This window comes from Panthera leo, chromosome B4, assembly GCF_018350215.1.
Source record: "Panthera leo isolate Ple1 chromosome B4, P.leo_Ple1_pat1.1, whole genome shotgun sequence".
NCBI classification, from domain to species: domain Eukaryota; kingdom Metazoa; phylum Chordata; class Mammalia; order Carnivora; family Felidae; genus Panthera; species Panthera leo.
The window spans coordinates 14,651,932-14,675,677 of record NC_056685.1 but is presented as its reverse complement, the minus strand read 5'-3'; the positions used below and the strand labels follow the sequence as shown (position 1 = coordinate 14,675,677).

The window sequence follows — 23,746 nt, the reverse complement described above, 5'->3', positions numbered from 1 at the left end:
TTGCTTCTCGTAATTTGGGGACTGAAATTGTGTGCAAAAAAGAAAATTCATCTCCTTTTGATTTCCACTCTCTGAGCTTTATTCGAAAATGTATAAATAAGGCATTTATTGCATGTACCTTAAAAATGTCTACATGTTCCTTCTTAATTCCTCATTAGGAAAGATAAGTTCATGGTTGGATATTCATTTTCCTCTATCTTGGAATGAATCAGTGCTCTTCTGTTTTTGTTACTGTTATTTATGACCTTCCAAAGTGTAGACCCTTGAAAATTAAAACCATAGAAACCATATTATGGGAAAGCCACAATTCTCATAATAAAATGCTAAAGTTTCCCTGACTTACAAAGTTACTGCACGCTTTAATTTTGTTACTATTTTCATGAGTAGTTGTTTCTGCAGCCAATTTGCTTACAAAATGTGGCTACTCATCCCACAGAACTGTTTGTTGAACTCTACAAATAGATATTATCACATAATTGGGATTAATGCATAGAAATATCTTTGGCATATGGCAGATTGAAATGTACTTGGGAAAGCAGATACAGAATGTCACTTGGCAGTGGTTTATGTGCATTAAACTCCTGCTTTTTGCTGAGATTGGAGTGAGAAAGAGAAATGTGTGCAAAAATCTCATAATCTTTGACAAATTCTCTAATACCTTTTGGACTCTGCGATTAGTTTTTCATGCTCAAGTTTGTAGAACAATTTAGGATTCCCAGTAAACTCTTTCAAATAACGATAAAGCTGAATAGCATATAGGATCTAATGGGTATACCTAAATTTAAAAAACTTACTCTGTGTATCTTGCATGATGCTTTGCAAAATTAAAACCTACACATAAGATTAAATTTTTTAAAAAAGCATTAGAGCTAGCATTAGAACCATGGACATTTTTTTTCAATAATGCAGAAACTTTAGACTGGATATTAAATATACATGTATGTATTTCAAAACAAGAACTTCAATGAAAACTATAATCATCTTTAAAGGAAATAGTAAAAATTCCCCTAATGCATTTAGTGAAAAATATACAATACAATTCAATCTAGCAATCTATATTATTAAGACGGTATTTGTGAGAACCAAAAACATGTCACCACTCTTATTTTCCAAGATAATTTGCTATTCCTTTGACCGTAGTTTTTTCCTATATAATTTACTCTATAGCACTAGAAAGAAAATGTGAGCTATACTCAAAGACCCCCCCCCCCCAAACCAAACAAAAATAACATTTTAAACATGACAAACTGCCTTGGCTGAAACTTTCAATCTTGTGTCCTATATTGACCAGCATTTCATAAAATTATGAAAACGTGGAAATGTAACAATTCAAGGTGAATGGGAACAGGAAGACTTTTTGAAAACATTGTGTTTTTTGATCCATGAGCAGAGAAAATCTCATTTCATTTTCATCTTCTTTAGTTTATTTCAGTTTTGTAGTTTTTAGTGTACCAGTTTGTTTTTTTGTTTTTGTTTTTGTTTTTTTGTTTTTTTGCCTTCTTGGATGAATTTATTCCTAAGTATGTTATTCTTTTTAATGATATGGTAAATTGAAATTGTTTTCTTAATTTCATTTTAAGATCGTTCATTCCCAGTGAATAGAAATACAACTGATTTTTGTTTTTCTGTTCTGCAACTTTGCTGAATTTGTTTGAGTTCTACTAGCTTATTGCTGCAATCTTATATGTAATCTTTACATATAAGATCATGTCATCTATTAACAGAAGTAATTTTACTTCTTCCTTTCTAATGTGGGTTACTTTTATGTATTTTTTCTTTTCTTTTTGATTAATTATTTTCTGCCTAATTGCTCTGATCAGAGCCACACTATGCTGAATAAATGTGTCAAAAGTAAAGACATTCTTAGAGCGCCTGAGTGGCTCAGTGGGTTAAGCATCCAACTCCTGATTTGGGCTCAGGGCAAGATCTCACAGATTGAGCCCCATGTTAGGCTTTGCACTGAGCATGGAGCTTGCTTGGGATTCTCTCTCTCTCTCTCTCCCTCTCTCTCTGCCCGTCCAGCACTCTCATGTACTCTGTCTCAAAATAAGCAAACAAACATTAAAAGAAAAAAGTAAAGACATTTTTGTCTTGTTCCTGATCTTAGAGGGAAAGCATTAAATATGTTAGCTGTGGATTTTTCAAAATGGCCTTTATTATGTTGAGGATGTTTCTATTTCTGGTTTATTATTTTTATTTTTAATCATGAAAGGATGTCAGATTTTTGGAAATGCTTTTGTTTTAAAGATTGAGATATTTATGCAGTTTTATGACTTCATTCTATTCATGTGTTATATTATAATGACATATTTTATATGTTGAACCATCTTTGCATCCAATAATAAATCCACTTGTTCATGGTATATATTTTTTCTAACATGCTGCTGTATTCTGCACGAGAATCTTGTTGACGATTTCTGTATCAGTAATCATGAGGGATATTGGTGTGTAGGTTTCTTGCAGTGTCTTTGGCTTTGGTATTGTAGCAATGGTAGCCTCATAGAATGAGTTAGAAAGTGCTCCCTCCTTTTTGATTTTTTGAAAGAGTTTGAGAAGCATAGGTGATAATTCTTCTTTAAATGTTTGCTGAATTCACCAGTGAAGCCATAGTGTCCAGGTCTTTTTGTTGTTGTTGGGAACAATCTTCTTACTAGTTATAGATCTATTCCAGTTTTCACTTTCTTTTGGAGTAAGTTTTGGTACATTGCATATTTCTAGAAATGTACCCATTTCATCTGCATTTCCATCCTTCTGCTAGCTTTGGGTTCAGTTTATCCTTCCTTTTCTCATTTGTTATGGTGTAAAGTTAGGGTAATGATTTGAGATTCTTCCTCTTTTTTAATGGATGCATTTACATTAAAAAATTTTACTCTTACAACTGGCTACATTACACAAATGTTGATATGTCGTGTTTTGTTTGTTTCCAGACGTCATTCTGTTTCTCCTGTGATTCCTTCTGGACTCATTTGTTGCTTAAAAGTGTGTTGGTCGATTTCCACCTGTTTGTGAATTCTCCGGTTTCCCTCTGTTTTTGACTTTGAGTTTTATTTTTTAATCTGAAAATATGCTTTGTGTAACATCAATTTTTAACAATTTATTAAGGCTTTTCCGTGATCTACCATACGGTCTCTCATGGAGAATGCTCCATGTGCATTTGAGAAAAATGTGTATTCAGCTGTCGGTGGGTAGAATATTCTATGAATATCACTTAGGTCCAGCTGGCTTGTAGTATTGTTCAAGTCCCCTAGCTCCTTATTAATCTTGTCTGGTTTTTATATCCATTATTGGAAGTGGAGTACTGAAGTCTCCAATTATTGCAGAGCTATATATTTCTTCCTGAAATTATATCAATGTTTCCTTTATATATTTTGGGGGTCACTGTTTTATTGGTGCATGTAATGTTTATGATTATTACATTTTCGTTATGAGGTGACTTTGTAGCAATATATAATGTCCTTGTTTTTCTCTTGTAAGAAATTGTTACTCAAAGTCCATTCTTTTTGTCACTATTTACATGGAATATATTTTTCGTTACATTCACTTTCAAACTATTTGTCTTTAGGTTTTGGTATTTTGAAAATATAACTTTTTGCTCTTATAATTTTATTAAATTGTTGCAGTGGGGTTCGTCCTGTGTTTTGGTTGACTAAAGTATATGCTTTAGAAAGGGAACTGAAAGCATGTTGTGTGGTAATTGTTTGAGGCTACTCTTCAGAGCACTATTGTGTGCCTTCTAAACTGCTGGATGGTTACCAGGGACCTTAGCTTTTGATAGACCACTATAAACCATACAACCCATATTCAGAATGAGGGAAGGTAAGATTTGGGATAGAGAAGCTAAGAAACTATAGTTAGATCATGTTTTTTAAGTCTATTCTGCCTATCTTTGTCTTTTTTTGTTAAGTTTAATCCATTTACATTTAAATTGATTACTAACAAGGAGAGATTTATTTTTGCCATTTAAATATTTGATATGCCTTGTAGTTTTTGTTCTTTGTTTTCTCTCTTACTGCCTTCTGTATTTAGTTGATTTTTTTCCCCTCCAGGTAGCACCCTCAGGAGGTCCCCAAGAACCAAAGAACCATGTTCCTAGCCAACACCTAGGGCCTGGGGGTTGGTCTCCTGTCTCCACAATGGCACAACCACCCCCACTGGAGGCTGACAGGCACCCCCAAGGGTCTTTAAACCTTTGAGTGAAAGGGTATCTGGATGGGGAGTGGGGAGGAGGGGGGAATGACAGGGTGGCCACAGTGCCACTGCCTTGAGGCCGACACCAGCCATGACTACCGACGCGTTGCAAGTATGGACACTGTTGCCTGTGATGGAAGCTTCCCGGGCACGACCCCAGACCTGCTGCTATTGGACACCAACTGCCTTTCTCCCAAAGTTTTCCTCCACTGTCATTCTTGGCACCTGTGGCCAAGACACCTTGCCATGGAGGGTGAAGGGCTAAGGCAGGAAGTGGGGTGTAAGACCAGTGCCAGGTGTGGAGGATGGGGAAAGACAGGAGGTGGATCAGAGGGGACTGTGGGCACCTGGAGAACCCACGGCAGGAATGGTGGGGGAGGGGAACCTTACCCTGGAGACTGGAGACTCTAGAGGGCTGGTGCCTACTTGATTTTTTATAGTGACTCGTTTTAATTCCCTTCTCATTTCTTTTTGTATATATTCTACAGCTATTTTCTCTGAGGTTGCCATGAGATTTACATATGACCTCCTAAAGTTAATAACAATCTATTTTGAAAGGATACCAACTTAACATCAATCACATAATAACAAACAAAAAAGCTATATAGCTGTATCCTTTTTTATGTTGTTTCACAAATTACATCTTTTTATACTATACCCAATAACACATATTTATCATTATTTTTGTGTTTTTTTAAATAGTGTAGAAAATAAAAAGTGTAATTACAAACCAAAATTAAAATAATACTGCTTTCATATTTGCATTTGTTTTCGTTTCTTTATATGGCTGTAAGTTATAGTGCAGGATCCATTTATTTCAACCTGAAGATACTCTCTTAACCTATCTTGTAGGTCAAGGTTAGTGAGAAGTAACTCCTTCATTTTTTGTTTATCTGACATCCTAGTACTCTCTCCTTCATTTCTAAGGAAAGTTTTAATGGATATAAGATTCTCAGATGATAGGATTTTTTTCTTTCATTCACCACCTTACATATGTTATCTCACCACCTCGTCTCCAAGGTTTCTAATGAGAAAAGCAGCTGATCACCTTACTGAGGATCACTTATACATGATGCATTGCTTCTGGCTACTTTCAAAATTCGCATCCTCGTTGACTTTTGAAAGTTTCATTGTAATGTGTTTGGTGTGGGTTCTGCCGGGGCTGTGCATAGCTTTCTAAATTCGCCCATATATATGGCTGTTTTTGAATGTCCTAATTTCCCAAAGAGTCTCACCCAAATGTCTCCTTTGGACCTCAGAGGTTTATGTGTCTGTTCCTCATCTCTTGTCACAGGAGTCTGTGGGTTTTCAGTCACCTTTTAGCTTTTATGAGTAGGGCTCACCACTTTGCTGTCTTAGTTCTGACTTAGAAGAATGCCTTGTGTCAGTCCTTCACATATTCCGCAGAGAAGTGAGAACAGATATGCATAATAATTTGCAAATAAGGTCTGGTCTGCTTCCTCTGGTTTAAAGGAGGAAACTAAAAACTGGACCGATGCCAGTTCAGAGCCTAGACTCCCACTGTGTGTGGGAGAACCTCTTTTCCCTGCTGAACTTTTCTTGCTTGACTCCTAGAGTACTCTTGTGGTTCTCTTACTTTCTTCCCTTCCCTCCAGTCTTCCCTTTCTGACAGATGTGGAGGAGCCCCAAGACTAGTTTTGGGGCTTCTTCTCTTCTCCATTTATTTCCTTGTTTCAGCTCATTCATCTGTATAGTAATGACTCCCAAAAGTGTATTTTTAAATTCAGACCTCTCTCACAAACTTCAGATGTGTTTCCAACTGTCAGCTTGACTCCCCACTTACATGTTCTATAGACATCTCAAGGTTTCTATTTCCAAAATGGAACTCCTGGTCTTATCATTCAAATTTTCTTTTCTTTTGGCTTTTCACGTCTCTGTTGATTAGAAACTTTGACTTGTACAGAGCAAAAAACTTGGGATCTTTTTTTTTCTGTTTACAGCCTTTTTTTTAAATAATATAATTTATTGTCAAGTCAGCTAACATACAGTGTATATGATGTGCTCTGGGTTTTTGGGGTAGTCTCCCGTGGTTCATCGCTTACATACAACACCCAGTGCTCATCCTAACAAGTGTCCTCCTCAATGCCCATCACCCATTTTCCCTTCTACCCTGCCCCCCCCCATCAACCCTCAGTTTGTTCTCTGTATTTAGAGTCTCTTATGGTTTGCCTCCCTCTCTGTTTGAAACTGTCTTCCCCTTCCCTTCCCCCATGGTCTTCTCTTAAGTTTCTCAAGTTCCACACATGGGTGAAAACATGATATCTGTCTTTCTTTGGCTGACTTATTTTACTAAGCAGAATACCCTTCAGTTCCATCCACATTGTTGCAAATGGAAGGATTTCATTCTTTCTCATTGCCAGGTAGTATTCCCTTGTATATATAAACCACATCTTCTTTACCCATTCATCAGATGATGGACATTTAGGCTCTTTCCATAATTTGGCTGTTGTTGGAAAGTGCTGCTATAAACATTGAGGTACATGTGCCCCTAATGAATCAGCACTCCTGTATCCTTTGGATAAATTCCTAGCAATGCTATTGCTGAGTCGTAGGGTAGTTCTATTTTTAATTTTTTGAGGAACCTCCATGCTGTTTTCCAGAGTGGCTGCACCAGTTTGCATTCCCACCAACATCAACGAACTTTGACTTGTACAGAGCAAAAGACTTGGGATCATTTTTGATGCCTGTTCTGCTTCCACTATCCACTTACAAATTGTTACCAAATGTTTTGGTTTTACTTTGAAAATTACCCAGAATGCACTTTCACCATCCCCTCTACTGTCATTCTCATCCACACCACCATTATCTGTCACCTGGATTGCTCTTAAGTGGCTTATTTGCTATTGGATCTTTTCATCGTTCTATTTCCTACTCTCAACACAGCAACCAAAATGACTGGTTTAAAATTTAAGTCAGGCTCTGACACTTGTCTGCTCAAAACCATGCAGTAAATCTGATTTTACTCCTAATAAAAGCCAATGTTTTTACAATGGCCCTTAAGTACCTCTCAGAGTACTTACTGAGTAGCGCTGATGTCCAAATCCTCAGTGTTGAGTGAGTTGTGCTAGTTAAAATTCAGAGCCCTAGGCCTGACCTTCTCAATAGGAACCTCTGGGAGGGAGTCCTAGGGATCTTGAACAGGCTCTGTGGTAATAGTTATGCACACTAAGGTTTTGTGCACCCCTGGTACACAGCCTCTCTCAGCTCTGCTCCTGTGATTCTTCTTGTTTGCTCTGCTTCAGGTCCCCTGGACTCTTTCATGTTCCTTGGAAACCTCACCTTTGAGTAAGAACCTTTGCAGTCACTGCCCCTTCACCTGGCAAGTTTTTCTTTCAGACTGCTGCACAGGTTAGACCCTCACTGACCTCAAGTCTTTGCCCAAATAGCACCCTCGCAATAGGGCCTACTTGGATTCCCCAGTTACATTCACTTCTCACCCTGCCTTTCATACTCTTGACTTTCCTTAAACCTCTTCAACTTTTTTGCCCCCATGGCCTATCACATTGCTATGGAATGGGAGAAGATATTTGCAAATAACCTATCTGATAAAGGGTTAATTTCCAAAATATATAAGGAACTTATAAAGCTCAATGCCTCAAAATCAAATAATCCAGTTAAAAAATTGACAGGAGACATGAATAGACATTTTTCCAAAGAGGATATACACAAGGCCAACAGACACATGAAGAGACATGCACCATCACTCACCGTCAGAGAAATACAAATCAAAACCACAGTGAGGTGTCACCTCACACCAGTCAGAATTAACAACACAGGAAACAACAGGTGCCGGCAAGGATGCAAAGAAAGGAGAACGCTCTTTCCCTGTTGATGAGAATGCAAACTGGTGCAGCCACTCCAGAAAACAGTGTACAGGTTCCTCTAAAAGTTAAAAATAGAACTGTCCTATGATCCAGCAATTGCACTACTAGGGATTTACCTGAAGGATACAGAAATACTGATTTGAAGGGGCACATGCACCCTGATGTCTATGGCAGCATTATCAGCAATAAACAAAAAGTATGGAAAGAGCCCAAATGTCCATCAACTGATGAATGGATAAAGAAGATGTGGGGTGTGTGTGTGTGTGTGTGTGTGTGTGTGTGTGTGTGTGTGTATTCTATTATATATAACTGATCCTTCAGAAAGAATGAAATCTTGCCATCTGCGATGACATGGAAGGGATAGAGAGTATTATGCTAGGCCAAATAAATTAGTCAGAGAAAGACAAATACCATATAGCTTCACTCATGTAGAGTTTAAGAAACAAAATATGTGAACAGAGTGTAATGGAAGAAAAAAAGAAAGGCAAACGAGGAAACAGACTCGTAACTATAGAGAACAAACAGGGTTACTAGAGGGGAGGTGGAGAAGGGTTGGGTTAAATAAGTGATGAGTATTAAGGAGGGCACTTGTTGGGATGAGCACTGGGTGTTGTATGCAAGTTATGAATCACTGAAATCTCCTGAAACCAATATTACACTGTACGTTAACTGGAATTTAAATAAAAAGTTGGAAAGAAAAAGTAAATTAAAAAAAAACATTAGTGTTGAAACATACATACAAACATACATACATAAAATTACTAACATTCGGTCTAAGTTATTAGCTTATCACATATATTGTGGATGATCTGTTTTGTCCTTCTGGAACATAAGCCTAACACAGGTTAGGGATTCTTGTCTTGCTCACTCACAAATCCCAACTGTCTACAACAATGCCTGGCATATAGGGTGGCTTGGGACTTATTGAGAATAATTGAGCAACAATTTATGGTTGTGGAAGTCTATTGTAAATTTTTGCTTTGACATAGGAAAACATATTAAAGGAAAGACTAAGAAAAGTACTTATAATATGGTAAACATAAATAAGGAAAGCAAATTACCATATTTTCAGTAGATTTTTGTTTCTTCTATAAAGAATTTATAGAGGGGTGCCTGGGTAGCTCAGTCAGTTAAGTGTCAGACTTCGGCTCAGGTCACGATCTCACTGTTTGTGGGTTTGAGTTCTGCGTTGGGCTCTGTGCTGACAGGTCAGAGCCTGAAGCCTTCTTTGGATTCAGTGTCTGTCTGTCTGTCTGTCTGTCTCTCTCTCTGCTTCTCCTCTGCTTGTGCTCTCTCCCTCTCAAATAGAAAATAAACAAACTTAAAAAAATTGTATTTAAGAATTTATAGAATTTTTCATAATTTTTCAGGAAAAAAGGTAAACATAAAAGCAAACACTTTGAAATAAGGATTTGTTAGAATAATATTTTAAAAGACCAACCATCTCTTTAATTAAAAAATACCCAGAACTAGTATAAATTCTTTCTCTGAAGATTTGTTTTGTGGTAAGCAGTCTGTCATTTTTAATTTCATACTTTATTCCTTGTATTTTTGGTTAGTATTTTTTCTCCCAAATATAATCTATATAATCTTATATTTCTTACAATTAAAAGACATGGAGATGTTGAATTCTATCTTAAAATAAAATACAGCTTTTTTATATGGTAATTTATCTGTTCTACCATGAGACGGTTTAGATACTTTGTTTGGGAGAGGGGATAAGCAAAGTAAGAAGAGAAATATATTGTCATTAAAAAAATATTCTCGGTAGTCACCCATATTTCCATAGAATGCGTTCAAGAGTCTTTCGAGAGTCTAATCTGTTGTTTAGTCCCCCAAACAAATTGTGGACTGAAGCTTGGGTGAATTTTGAATGGCTCTGCTTATAACTACATATAACTTTAGCTGCTTACAATTCCTGTGTTGAGGAGTGAGAAAATGAGATGGAGAATATAAACTTATATACGAGTTATATATAAACTTATATAGAAGTTATATATAAACTTATATATATGAGTGAGAGGGGGAGCCTACTGAAAATTATCCCACCGATTCAAATCCCAGTTACCATGAACCTCCTCATTCTTTGCCCTAAATACTAGGGTAAGCTAAATAATACTGCTTATTATAATCTACAGCTTTAATAATAATGAGAGTCAACACACCATGCATAATACAAAAAAAGAGAAGTTTTTATTAAGTTATTATTTAGAAAGGACATTTTGGAAGAAAAGCATGAAGAATAGGATCCATTGAAAATGATCATTTCAAGATGGCAAAATTCACCGTTCTTTTTACTGTTCTGCCTTCTATTGTGCTGGGCTGTATTATTCATTTTTATCCCCAACGTATATTATACTTAAGAAATGTTATAAACGTTTGTTGAATAGAAAAGTGAGAAGATGGACCTTAAAGTTTTTTTAGCTCAATTCTCTTTTTTAGAAATAGCCCCAACAATAATGGCTATTGTTCCTTTAGAGGTTCTTTTTTTTTTTTTTATTTTTAAAAAAAATTTTTTTTTTTAACGTTTATTTATTTTTGAGACAGAGAGAGACAGAGCATGAACGAGGGGAGGGTCAGAGAGAGAGGGAGACACAGAATCTGAAACAGGCTCCAGGCTCTGAGTGGTCAGCACAGAGCCTGACGCGGGGCTTGAACTCACAGACCGCGAGATCATGACCTGAGCCGAAGTCGGAGGCTCAACCGACTGAGCCACCCAGGCGCCCCGTTCCTTTAGAGGTTCTGATAGATCGATAACCTGAGTTAAGTACCTTAAGGCATTTATGCTAAAGAAACAAGAGGTTTATTTAATGAAGGCAAAACTACTCACCCATTAGTTTTGATCAATGGCTTTGTGGTCACTTTCATTAGACTGTTTAATTTGAATCACAATTAGATTCTATCCTTTTAAAAGATAAAGCAGATTCTTTGGCCATTAATTAAAGGTTCTAACTAAAGTTAGTTGCAAGATGGATGTTACGTACCTTCCACTGATGAACCAACTCCGCAAAATAGTGCACTTCTGGTTTGAGAAGCAAAGATTGTAAGTCTAATTATGAAAACTGTTGCTTCTTCCTGGAGCAGGTGGATAGGAACTCATAAAATGGTTTCAGGTATGTTACTGCAGCACACTGTTCCCTAGGATTTCATACCAACAAAATAAATCTCTACATGCTATTCTTCTATAGGAATATAAATTACTGTACATAATTTATAAATTGATTAAAATGAGAATGCCGCTTAAATAATGATCTATATTAAACAATTCTTGCCCCTCATTAAAGTGGTGAAACGACATACCAGTTCTCAAATGCCCAGACTCCATGTAACATAGTTTGCCTCAAAAGCAATGCCACAAACAGCTCAAAAGCGGAAGTTTCTGCATCTTGGAGAGGTAAAACCTCAGCAATTGCCAATAATGCTTGAGTCAGCTATTAGCAATCTTCTGCCCTCCTGCCTTTAAAAACCACTCTAAGAGGAATGTTCCCGTTTGGTAAAATAAAAATAAACATTTTTAATGCATCAGGTACTAAGGGGAAGACTATTTCGCATTTATATCTATATAACTCTAAAGTCCATTATTCTTGAGACTGCTGGTGCTAATGACATCAAATGTAGATATTTCTAGTCTACACTCATGGAAGCTCTACAAAACCTGCAAAAATAAAACTAAAAATAAAACATTGTCTTCAATGAAAGTAGGATATAGCCACAATTTCAACACAGAAGGAAACTCTGTCTTCCAAATTTAGTGCCATTTGGAGCGATTTAAGAAAGAACACAAGAGGTAATGTAAGTAGCAGATGTAGATAGTTCTAAAAGTAAATTACAGGGCTCCTGAAAGTTTCAAGCAGCATTTCATTTCCTTGGAACAACAAAGTCTAGAGGTATGGATAAGCCAAAGTCAAAGGAGGACATCCGTGTAAAAACTTAGTTTGACACTATGAAGAACAAAAGTTAGTAGAACCAAAAGAAGTCATGGACTAATCCACGATCAAATTACAGTTGGAAACGTTAACTCCTTCCTCTCAAGAGTTGGCAGAAGCAGAAAAAAATCAGAAGAAAATACAGAAGTTCTAATCAACACAACCACCAACCTTGACCTAACTGGCATATGTATAACACATCTCCCAGCAATTAACGATTTACATTCTGTACAAATGTGCACAAAATATTTTTAAAAATTATCATATCCTGGAACCAGAAGAAACCCTGATTACATTCCAATGATTGCAGTAATTCAGAATCTCTTCTCTAACTGCACTGACTTTAAGCTAGAATCAGTAGTAAAAACATAACTAAAATTTCCAAACTACCTAGAAATTACATAAAAATTCTTAAGGTATCAATGGAAATTAATATAAAAAGGGCCCCTCCAAAATCTTCCATTCAAGTTATCTTTGCATATTCATAGAATATCTATATGTTAGGCAATAAAGTAAACAAATTCCAAAAAGAAGAAATACGATCTGTCACATTCTATAAAAAAGAGTAAAATATAGAAAACAATCGTAAAAATATAAGAAAATCTTCATAGGACTTTGAAAATTTGATATGATTGCCACTTTGGGTTAAAGGAAGAAATAAAAATGCAGTTGCATTTTTCCTTATACCTCCTTTTATTTTTTTATTGAATTGTGGCTGGCAAACAACATTACATTTGGGTGTACAACATAATGACTCAACATTTATATACATTATAAACTGAGCACCAAGATAAATGCATACAAAGTTGTAACATTATTAACTATATTTTGTATGCTGTACATTGTATCCCCTGTCTTATTCATTTTAAAACTGAAAGTTTGTACCTTTTAATCCCCGTCCTCTATCTTGCCCATTCCTTTACCATCCTCACCTCTGGAAACCACCAGATTGTTCTCTGTATCAATAAATCTATTTCTATTTTATTTTGTCTGTGTATTTTCTTTTTTAAATTCCACATATAAGTGAAAGAGCATATTTGTCTTTGACTTATTGTGTTAGCCTAATACCCTCTAGATCCATCCATGTCGTTGCAAATCGCAAGATTTCATTTTTCATGCCCAAATAATATTCCGCTGCGTGCACATGTGTATATGTGTGCACACACATATATACACCACATCTTGCTTTAAAAAAAATTTTTTTAGGGTTTATTTTAAACTGCTAAGAACAGATACTACACATGATCTTAGCCAAAAGGCCAAGAAGCAATTAGGGTTTATTTTAGAGGGAGAGTGCAAATGCAACTGGGAAGGGCAGGGAGAGAGAGGGAGAGAGAGAATCCCAAGCAGGCTCTGTGCTGTCAGTGCAGACCCTGATGTGGGGCTCAGTCCTACAAACTGTGAGATCATGACCTGAGCTGAAATCAAGAGCCGGATGCTCAACCAACTGAGCCATTCAGGTGCCCCACATCTTCCTTTTATCTACTGGTGGGTGTTTAGGTTTCCTCCATATCTTGGCTAGTATAAATAATGATGCAGTGAACATAGGGGTGCATATATCTTATTGAATTAATGTTTCTGTTTTCTTCAGATAAGTAAGCAGAAATAGGTTTGCTAGATGATTTGGTAGTTCTACTTTTCATTTTTTTGAGGAAACCCCATACTCTTTTTCATCGTGGCTGCACCATTTTGCATTCCCACGAACAGTGTGCAAGGGTTCCATTTGCCCACATCCTCACCAACCCTTGTTCTTTCATACCTTTTTGATAATAGCAATGCTGACAGAGGTAAGGTAATATCTCATTGTGGTTTTGGTTTGCATTTCCCCAATAACTGGTAACATTGAGCACCTCGTCATATGTTTGTTGGCCATTTGTCATTCTTGAAAAAAATACATATTCATGTCCTCTACCCACTTTTAATTGGACTGTTTGTTTTTTAGTATTGAGTTGTGTGTTTTTATATATTTTGCATATTACCCTCTTATAAGTTATATGATTTGCAAATATTTTCTCCCTTTCAGTAGGTTGTCTGTCTTGTTGATGGTTTCCTTTGCTGTACAGAAGCCTTTTTGTTTCATAAGTACCATTTGTTTATTTATGCTTTTGTTGCCTTTATGTATGCATTTATAAACATTTATATATGTTTATATGTGTATATTTATATACGTATATATATGTTATGAACATTTCCGTATGTTTATTTCTGCTTTTGTTGCCTTTATATATGCCTTTATATATACATATATTTGCCTGTATATGTATAAAAAAGCGGTCTAGTTTTATTCTTTTGCATATAGTTGTCCAGTGTGCCAGCACCATTTGTTGAAGAGACTGTCTTTTCCCCACTGTATGTTCTTGCCTACTTTGTCTTAAATTAATTGTCCATTTATACATAGGTTTATTTTTGAGCTCTCTATTCTGTTCCACTGTTCTGAGTGTCTGTTTTTATGCCAATACCACCCTGTTGTTTGATACGGTTTGAAATCAGAAGGTCTGATATCTCCTGCTTTGTTCGACTTTGTCAACATTTTTGGCTATTCCAGGTCTTTGGTGGTTCCGTACAAACGTTAAGATTGTTCCATTTCACTGAAAAATACCCCTGGAATTTTGATAGGGATTGCATTGAATATATAGATTGCTTTGGATAGTATGGACGTTTTAACAATATTAATTCTTCTAGTCTATGAGCATGGTACATCTTTGCATCTATTTGTGTCTTTTTTTTTTTTTAACATTTTTAATTTTATTTTTGAGAGAGAGAGACACAGAGCACAAGTGGGGGAGAGGCAGAAAGAGAGGGAGACACAGAATCCGAAGCAGGTTTCAGGCTCTGAGCTGTCAGCACAGAGCCCGACGCAAGGCTCTAACTCACAAACTGTGAGATCATGACCTGAGCCGAAGTCAGACGCCCAACCCACCGAGCCACCCAGGCGCCCCTATTTGTGTCATGTTTAATATTTTTTATCAATAATCTTATAGATATCAGAGTACAGGGATTCACCTCTTTGGTTGAATTTATTCCTGGGTATTTTATTCTTTTTGATGTAATTGTAAATGGGATTATCTTCTTAATTTCTTTTATAGTTTATTATATTCTTGAAGTGGGCTTATTTTGCTATAAGCTTCTTCCTTTGCTGCATTCCATAAATTTTGGAAACTTTTTCTTTTTCATTTGTTTCAAGATTTTTTTTCTTTCTTTTTTGATTTCTTTGTTGACACTGGTGGTTTAGTAACATGTTTAGCCTTCACATGTTTGTGTTTTCTCCAGCTTTCTTCTCAAAATTGATTTCTAGTGTGTTACCATTATGGTCAGAAAAGATGCTTGACATGACTTCAACTTTCTTCAATTTATTGACACTTGTGGTTCTAATGTATTATCTATTCTAAAGAATGTTTCATGTGTACTTAAAAAGAATGTATTCTAGTAGTTTTTGCTGGAATGCAATGTATATATCTATTAAATCCATCTGGTCTTAATGTGTCACTTAAGGCCAATGTTTCCTTATTATTTTCTGTCTAGACTATCTACTTATGTAAGTATGGTATTAAAGTCCCCTGTTATCATTGTATTGCTGTCAGTTTCTCCTTTATGTCTCTTAATATTTGCTTTATGTGTTTAGATGCCCCCTATATTGGGTGCCTAGATATTTACAAGTGTTACATATCCTCTTTTGGACTGATCTCTTTATCATTATGTGATGCCCATCTTTGCCTTTTTTTTTCAGTGTTTGTTTTAATGTCAATTTTGACTCATGTAAGTATTGTTATCCCAGCTTAGTTTTCTTTTCTATTCACCTGGATTATCTCTTTCCATCCCTTTACTCTCAGTCTGTGTGTATCTTTAGATGTGAGGCTCTTACAGGCAGAATATATATGGGTCTGGTTTTTTGTTTTTGTTTTTGTTTTTTTGTTAATCAATTCAGCCACTCCTCATATCTTGATTGTAGCATTTAGTGCATGTACATTTAAAGTAATTATTGATAGATTTGTATTTATTGTCATTTTGTGTTGTTTTCTGGTTGTTTTTTGTAGTTTCTTCTCTTTCTTCTTTTGCTGTCTTCCCTTGTGACTTAGTGACTTTCTTTAGTCTTAGGTTTATGTTCCTTTCTCTCTATTTTTAAAAATTTGTTAAAGCTTATTTATTTATTTTGAGAGAGACAGAGGCATTGTAGTGGGGAATAGCACACAGAGTGGGAGAGAATCCCAAGCAGGCTCCACTCTGACAGCATGAAGACTGATGTGGGACTCAAACCCACGAGCCATGAGATCACAACCTGAGCTGAAATCAAGAGTTGGATGCTTAACCAGATGAGCCACCCAGGTGCTCTGCTTTCTTTTTATTTTTTATTTATCTCCTACAGATATTTTGTTACCATTGGGTTCACATATAATATCCTATGTATACAGCAGTCAATTACAAGTATCACTCAAGTTTCAATATACTCTAAAAGTACCACATTTTTACTGCTTCCCCAATATTTTATGTTGTTGGCATCATATTTTACATCTTCTTATTTGTATATCCCTTGGCTAATTATTGTAGGTTTAGACTTTTAATATATACACTAGCTATGTAGGTCGTTGACCCACTACCTTTAACATATGTTTACCTTTGTCAGTAAGACTTTTTCCACCTTATTTCTAGTTATGGCCTTTACTTTCCATTTGAAGAAGTCTCTTCAACATTTCTGCAAAACTCCTGTTGATGAATTTCTCTTTTGCTTATCTGAGAAAATCCTTATATCTCTTTCAATACTGGGTAATAACTTTTCTGGGTAGTGTATTCTTGGTTGTACGTCTTTTTCTTTCAGAACGTTGAATCTGTTGCACTACTCCTGGCATTTAAAGTTTCTGCTGATAAATTAGCTGATAGACTCATGGAGTTCTTTTGTATGTAACTAGTTGCTTTTCTTTTACTACTTTTAAGATTTTCTCTTTAACTGTTGACACTTTGATTGTAATGTATCTTGGTGTTTATCTTTCGGGTTTATGTTATATGGCATTCTCTGTGATTCCTGGACTTGAATATTTATTTTCTTGGCCAGGATAAAGAAATTTTCTGCCATTAATTTTTCAAATTATTTCCTGTCCACTTCTCTTTCTTCTTCTGGGATCTTTATAATATGACTATTAGCATGCTTAAAATAGTCTCAGAGGTCTCTGGAACAATCCTCATTTATTTAACTTCTTTTTTCTTCTTGCTGTTTCACTTGGGTGATTCCACTACCTTGTCTTCTAGATCACTAATCCATTCTTCTGCTTCATTTATCTACTGTTGGTTCTCTCAAGTGCATACTTTACTTCATTTATTGTATTCTTCAGCTCTGATATTTTCTTTGTTGTTCTCGTTGGATTTCTCACTGTGTTCATCCATTCTAAGTTTGATAAGCATCTTCATAACCATGACTTTGAACTCCTTATCGGGTAGTTTGCTTGTCTTCATTTTGTTTAGTTCTTTTTCCAGGTGTTGTCTTGTTCTTTCTTTTGGAATATAGTCCTCTTTCTCCTCATTTTGTTTAACTCTCTGTTTGTTCTTATTTGGTAGGTAATAAGTTTTGACTCCTGATATTGAAGGAACCATTTTATGCAGAAGTTATCCTGCAATGCCCAGTAGCACAAACCTGCTGGTCATCCAAACCATGTGTCCCAAGTTGCCCCTTGTGTGAGTTGTGTTCACTCTTTTTTGTGGCTAGGTTGTGACTGATGTAGACTAACCAGTGTGCATAGTTGTCCCTTATAACTGTTTGTAAAAAACAGCCATGACTACTATAGGTATACTGGTATGCAAGGTTGGCCTGCAGCTCAGCTGGTTACCAGGCATGGCTACAACATCTGTAGGCATGCTGATGGGCAGGAAAGTTCTCTGGCATAGTCTGCTATGAAATCTGGCAGTATCTCTGGTAGGCCTTTCCGTGTGCCAGGCTGGCCCATTAGTGAAGAGGCACTTGGGAGGGGATCAGACACCACCTGAGGGTACTCCAGAAGTGGTGGGGTAGTAAGCTAGTTGACAGGTGTTTAGACTGGATGGGCAAGCTGGTCAGGGTGAGTCTTACAGGAAATGCTGGGATGGGGCAAGCAATGCCAGCACAGTAGATAAGTGTCAGATATGGAAACTGTCAGCACTGGGTGAGCTAGGTAGAAGAAAAATGACCCCCCCCCAAAAAAAAGTGCCCTTTATGCCTCAGTCCCCAGAAAATGTTCCAACAGATCCCTGCCTCTCTAGCACATACAACACATTAGTCGTTGTATCTTTTTTTACATGTAACCTAGGTACTTTTCAAAGTGTTGCCCCTGCTGGAACTTAGAGCAAGTGAGATGATGCATGGACCCCTTAAGGATGAATTTTCAGATTCCTACTGCCTTCTAGCTCTCATGGACATAAGCCCCATTCCTTTCCAAAGTCTGTTGTTACAGATGCTCATCTTCTCTGTGCACTTGTCCTGGGCTGTGGAGCCCAATCTAGGGCCCAAACTCCTTAGTGAGGGTGTTTACAGTTTTTATATCACTCCTGCTTGTAGGTCACCACATCCGATACCTGGGTCCTTGCTAAATAATGTTCTTGCCCCATACCCCTGTCAGTGTGGCTTTTTCTTTATACCTTTTTTGTATATGATCAGTTCTGCTAGTCTTCATACATAGTTGTTCTCAGAGATAGTTGTTGTATGTGTAATTGTGGATTTTGGTGTGACCATTAGAGGGAGTGGACTCAGGACCTTCAAACTTCCACCTTCCACCTTCCATCTGGATCCCACTTGAATTTTTCACTGTAAATAACACAATTTAAGACAAATGGGATACTGTTTAATTCGTTGTTTGGAGAAAACTTCATAGCCTTCATAGATAGTTACTATAAAAAATGAACAAAAGTGATCAAACCATTGCAATGTATTACTTTTTACTATGTTGCTGTATTTGATGTGGTAAAAATTTTAAAGAAATGTTTGCATCTCTCTTTGTGAGGGATATTGGTTTGTAGTTTTCTGTGACATCTTTGGTTTTTGTATCAGGGTAGTAATGCTGGTCTCATAATATGAGTTGGGAATTATTGCTTCCATTTGGATTTTCTGTAAGAAAATCTGTGTTGCTATTCCTTTGCTAGATATTTAGTAGAATTTACGAGTGAATCCACTAGGCCTGGGGTTTCTTTTATGGAACAGTTTTTAACTAAAAATTACTTTTCTTATTTATAAAGATATTTAGGTTATTTATTTCTTCTTGAGCCTTGGTCATTTGTCTTTTAAGAAATTTATGTTTAACCTAAGTTGTAGAATTTATCAGGATAAAATTGTTTGTTTTCCCTATTATCCTTTTAGTATATGCAGAGTTGTGGTGATGTCATTGATCTCATTCCTAAGATTAATTTATACCTTCTTTTTTTCCTGATCACTGTAGCTAGAGTTGGATCAATTTAATTGATCGTCTCAAAGAATCAGGTTCTTTTTTTGTAATAGTTTTATTGACATACAATTTACATACCATATAGTTCACCAATATAAAGTGTACAATTAAATGGATTTCAGTGTATTTATGGAGCTCAGCAACTGTTACTAAAACAATTTTCGCAGAATTCATCAAGTCAAAAATCAAAATCCCATAAAGAACTCTTATACCATACTGGTAGGAATGTAAAATGGCATACTGACTATTGAGAACATTTCAGTCATTTTTTAAAAAACAAGTTAAACATATTTATCATTTGGCCTACCCATTTCACTCCTTTATTTTTTTAAATAAATGAAAGCATATGTTCATACAAAGTCATATAGCTGCATGTTCATAACAGCTTCATTTGTAATAGCCACAAGTTGCAAATAACCCAAACACCATCAACAGGTAAATGGATACATTTGTAAAATGACATACTTCTCAGCTTTAAAAATGAATAGTTTATATATGTAACAGTATGAACAGATTTCAAAATATTTATTTTGTGTATTACATAATTAAGAAAGGATCATATCATCAGGACTATACATATATATCTCCAACTTTAGAGCACCTAAATATATAAGGCATACATTGATAGCACTGTACAAAGAAACAGACAGCAATAAAATAATAGTAGATTTCAATACTCCAGTTCCAACCAAAGTAAACGGTTCAGACAGAAAATCAGTAAGACAAGAGTAGACTTAAAACAATTCTATAGACCAAAGGGACCTGCAAAACATATACAGAATATTCCACATTAACAACAGCATAATACATTCTTTCTCCAGTGCTCATGGATGACTCTCCAAGATAACCCACATGTTTGGTCACAACACAGCTCTTAACAAATTTAAGAAGACTGAAATAACACTTAATGTCTTTTGTGACCAAAGTACAATGAAGCCAGAAATTAATATGGTCGAAAGTTTTAAAATTTACAAATATGTGGAAATTAAATAGCATAATCCTGAACAATGGGTCAAGGAAGAATCAGAAGAGAAATTAGTGAATATCTCCAGATAAATTAAAATTAAAACACAAAAAACAAAACTACAGGATGTAGCCAAAGCAGGTCTGAAAGGAAATTTAATAGTAATATACACCTACATTTTAAAAAAGAAGATCTCAAATAAATAATGTAACCTTACACCTCAAGGAACTAGAAAAAGAGAAACACATCCAAAAGTTAGCATAAGGAAGGAAATAATAAAGATGACAGCACAGGGGTGCCTGGGTGGCTTAGTTGTTGGTTCAGTTGTCTGACTTCAGCTCAGGTCATGATCTTGCAGTTAGTGAGTTCGAGCCCCATGTCAGGCTCTGTGCTGACAGCTCAGAGCCTGGAGCCTGCTTTGGATTCTATGTCTTTCTCTCTCTCTGCCACTCTCCGGCTTGTTCATATTCTCACTCTCAAAAATAAATAAACATAACACAAAGATGACAGCAGAAATAGTAAAATAGAGAATAAAAAAATAAAAATGATTGAAACTAAGAGTTGGTTTTTAGAAAAGGTGATCAAAATTGACCAATTTTTAGCCAGACCAACTAACAAAAAAGGAAGGCTCAAATGACAAATGAAAGAGAAGACTTTAAAATTCTTGTCACAGAAATAAAATAGCTTTAGGAGATTGCTATGACCAATATCACACCAACAAATTGGAAAACTGAGAAGAAATTAATAATTCTAGATATATACAATCTACCAAGACTGAAATCATGAAGAAATAGGAAATCTTAACAGACCTACAATTAATGAGATTGGATCGTAAACCTGCCAACAAATACATTTCTAAAACCAGAATTCACTAGTGGATTCTCAGCCTTCACTGGTGAATTCTCCTAAACATTTAGGAAATTAACACCAGTCCTTATCAATATCTTCCAAAAATTTACAAAAGGAGGAAACACTTTCAAACTCAACTTACGAGGGCAGCATTACCCTGATACCAAAAGCCAAAGACACTTTTAAGAAAACTGTAGACCAATATTCCTAATGAATGTAGATGTAGAAATGCAGAACAAAATACTGGAAAACTGATGTCTTCAGTTCATTAAAAGGATCATACTCCATAACCAAGTGGGATTTATCCCTAGAATGGAAGGATGGTTCGACATGTGAAAGTCAATTACTGTGATATATCACGTTAACAGAATATAGGATAAAAATCATATGATCACTTCAAAAGATGTATAAAAAGCATTTGACAAAATTGACTGTCCTTTCATGATAAAACTTCCAACAAATTGTGTGTGGAAGGAACATACCTCAACATAACAAGGGTCATGTAGGACAAGCCCACAGCTAATATTGTATTCACTGATGAAAACTAAAAGCTTTTTCTCTAAAATCAAGAACATGCCAAGACACGTACTCTTGCCACTTACAGTCACATAGTACTGGAAATCCTAGCCACAACAATTAGAGAATAAAAGAAATAAAAATCCAAGTTGAGAAGAAAGAAGTAAAATTATCTCTCTTTGCAGACTGATGATCTCATATGTAGAAAACCTTAAACGTATCCTAGTCCCCCAAATTAGAACTAACCAACAAAGTTAGTCAAATTGCAAGTTACAAAATCAATATACATAAGTCACTTGCATTTCTATACCCCAATAAGGAAATATCCAAAAGCAAAATTAAGAAAATCTCATTTACAATAGTATCAGTAAAAATAAAATAGTTAGGAATATACTTAACCAAGAGGTGAGAGTATCCTAAAATTCTTATGGAACCCCTAAAGTTTTCCAAATAGCCAAAGCAAGCTTGAGAAAGAACAGAGTTAGAGACATCACTCTTCCTGTTGTCAAAATATACAACAAAGCTACAGAAATTAAAACAGTATAATATTGGCATAAAGACATATATATAAACCAATGGAACAGAATAGAATCCATAAGTAAAGTCACGCATGCATAGTTAACTGGTCTTTCACATGGGTGCCAAGACCATACAATGGTGAAATGGTATCCTTTTCTATAAATGGTCTGGGAACAATAGACATCCACATGCAAAAAATTGAAATTGACTCCTTGTCTTATGCCTTACAAAAAATAAGCTGAAAAAGTATTAAAAACCTAAATATAAGACCTGAAACTATCCAACTGCTAAAAGAAGACATAGGGGTGAAAGTCCTTGACATTGGTCTTGTCAGTGATTTCTTGGAGATGACACCAAAATCACAGGCAAGTATAGAAAAAGTAAACAAGCAAGTCCTCATCAAACCAAATGGCTTGTACCTAGCTTAGGAAACAACCAACAGGATGAAAGACAAGCAGTTGAATATAAGAAAATGTTTGTAAACACTCTATGTGATAAGGGGCTAATATATAAAATATATAAGGAACTCCTACAACTCCATAGTGAAGGACAAATAACCCTATTTAATAATGAGGATTTGAGGGGCGCCTGCATGGCTTAGTCAGCTAGGCATCCAACTCTTGATTTGGGTTCAGATCATGATTTCATGGTCATGACATCGAACCCCATATTGGGCTATGTGCTGGACGTGCAGCTTGCTTACAGGCCTTTTACAGCCCCTCTCTCGCTTGCTCAAAAAAACAAACAAAAAAAAGATTTGAATAGGTATTTCTCAAAGAAGACATCAAAATGGCCAACAGGTGTATTAAATGGTGTTCACGTAACTAATAATCAAATAAATGCAAACCAAAACCACAATGATATATCACCACATATTTTTTAGGATGATTTTTATCAAGAAAAATAATTATTGGTGAGATTGTGGAGAGATGAGTTCTTTGTACACTGTTGGTGGGAATGTAAAATGGTTCAGGAGCTAATGGAAACTGTATGAAGTTTCCTGATAACATTAAAAATAGAATTATCATATGATCTTGCAATCCCATGTCTAGGTACATATTCTAAAGAATTGAAATCAAGATCACAAAGACATCTACATTCCCCTTTTCATTACAGAATTATTCACGTAGTCAAAATATAGAAACATAACAAATGTCCGTCAGTGTATAAATGGATAAAGGAAATAAGTGTGAGGGTATAAAGTACATTTTTTTTGGCTATTAGGGTGATTTCAGTTTATATTATTTTTAATAAAACTTGTCTTGCATATTCTTGGTTCTATTTTGTTTTATATAAATTTATACTTAGTTTGTCTAGTTTCTTGTAAAATTATCTTGATATTTTGTTTCATCATACATTGATTGCTGCTTGTACAGTATTAAATTGTTAAACCCACAAGCATGGTAAATATCTAAATTTAGTGTGATTTTTAAAAAATTTCTTAATTAGGTTGTTTTTTTTGTTTTGTTGATAGTTTCTTTTCCTCTGCAAAAAGCTTTTTATTTTGATGTTGTCCCAATAGTTTATTTTTTTCTTTTG

The 23,746-nt window shown here is 35.6% G+C and overlaps 1 pseudogene; it reads right to left on the bottom strand.

The window, feature by feature from the left end:
• Positions 1-13,058: 13,058 nt before the first annotated feature.
• Positions 13,059-13,230, bottom strand: LOC122225771 (annotated as a pseudogene).
• Between the last annotated feature and the right edge of the window lie 10,516 nt (positions 13,231-23,746).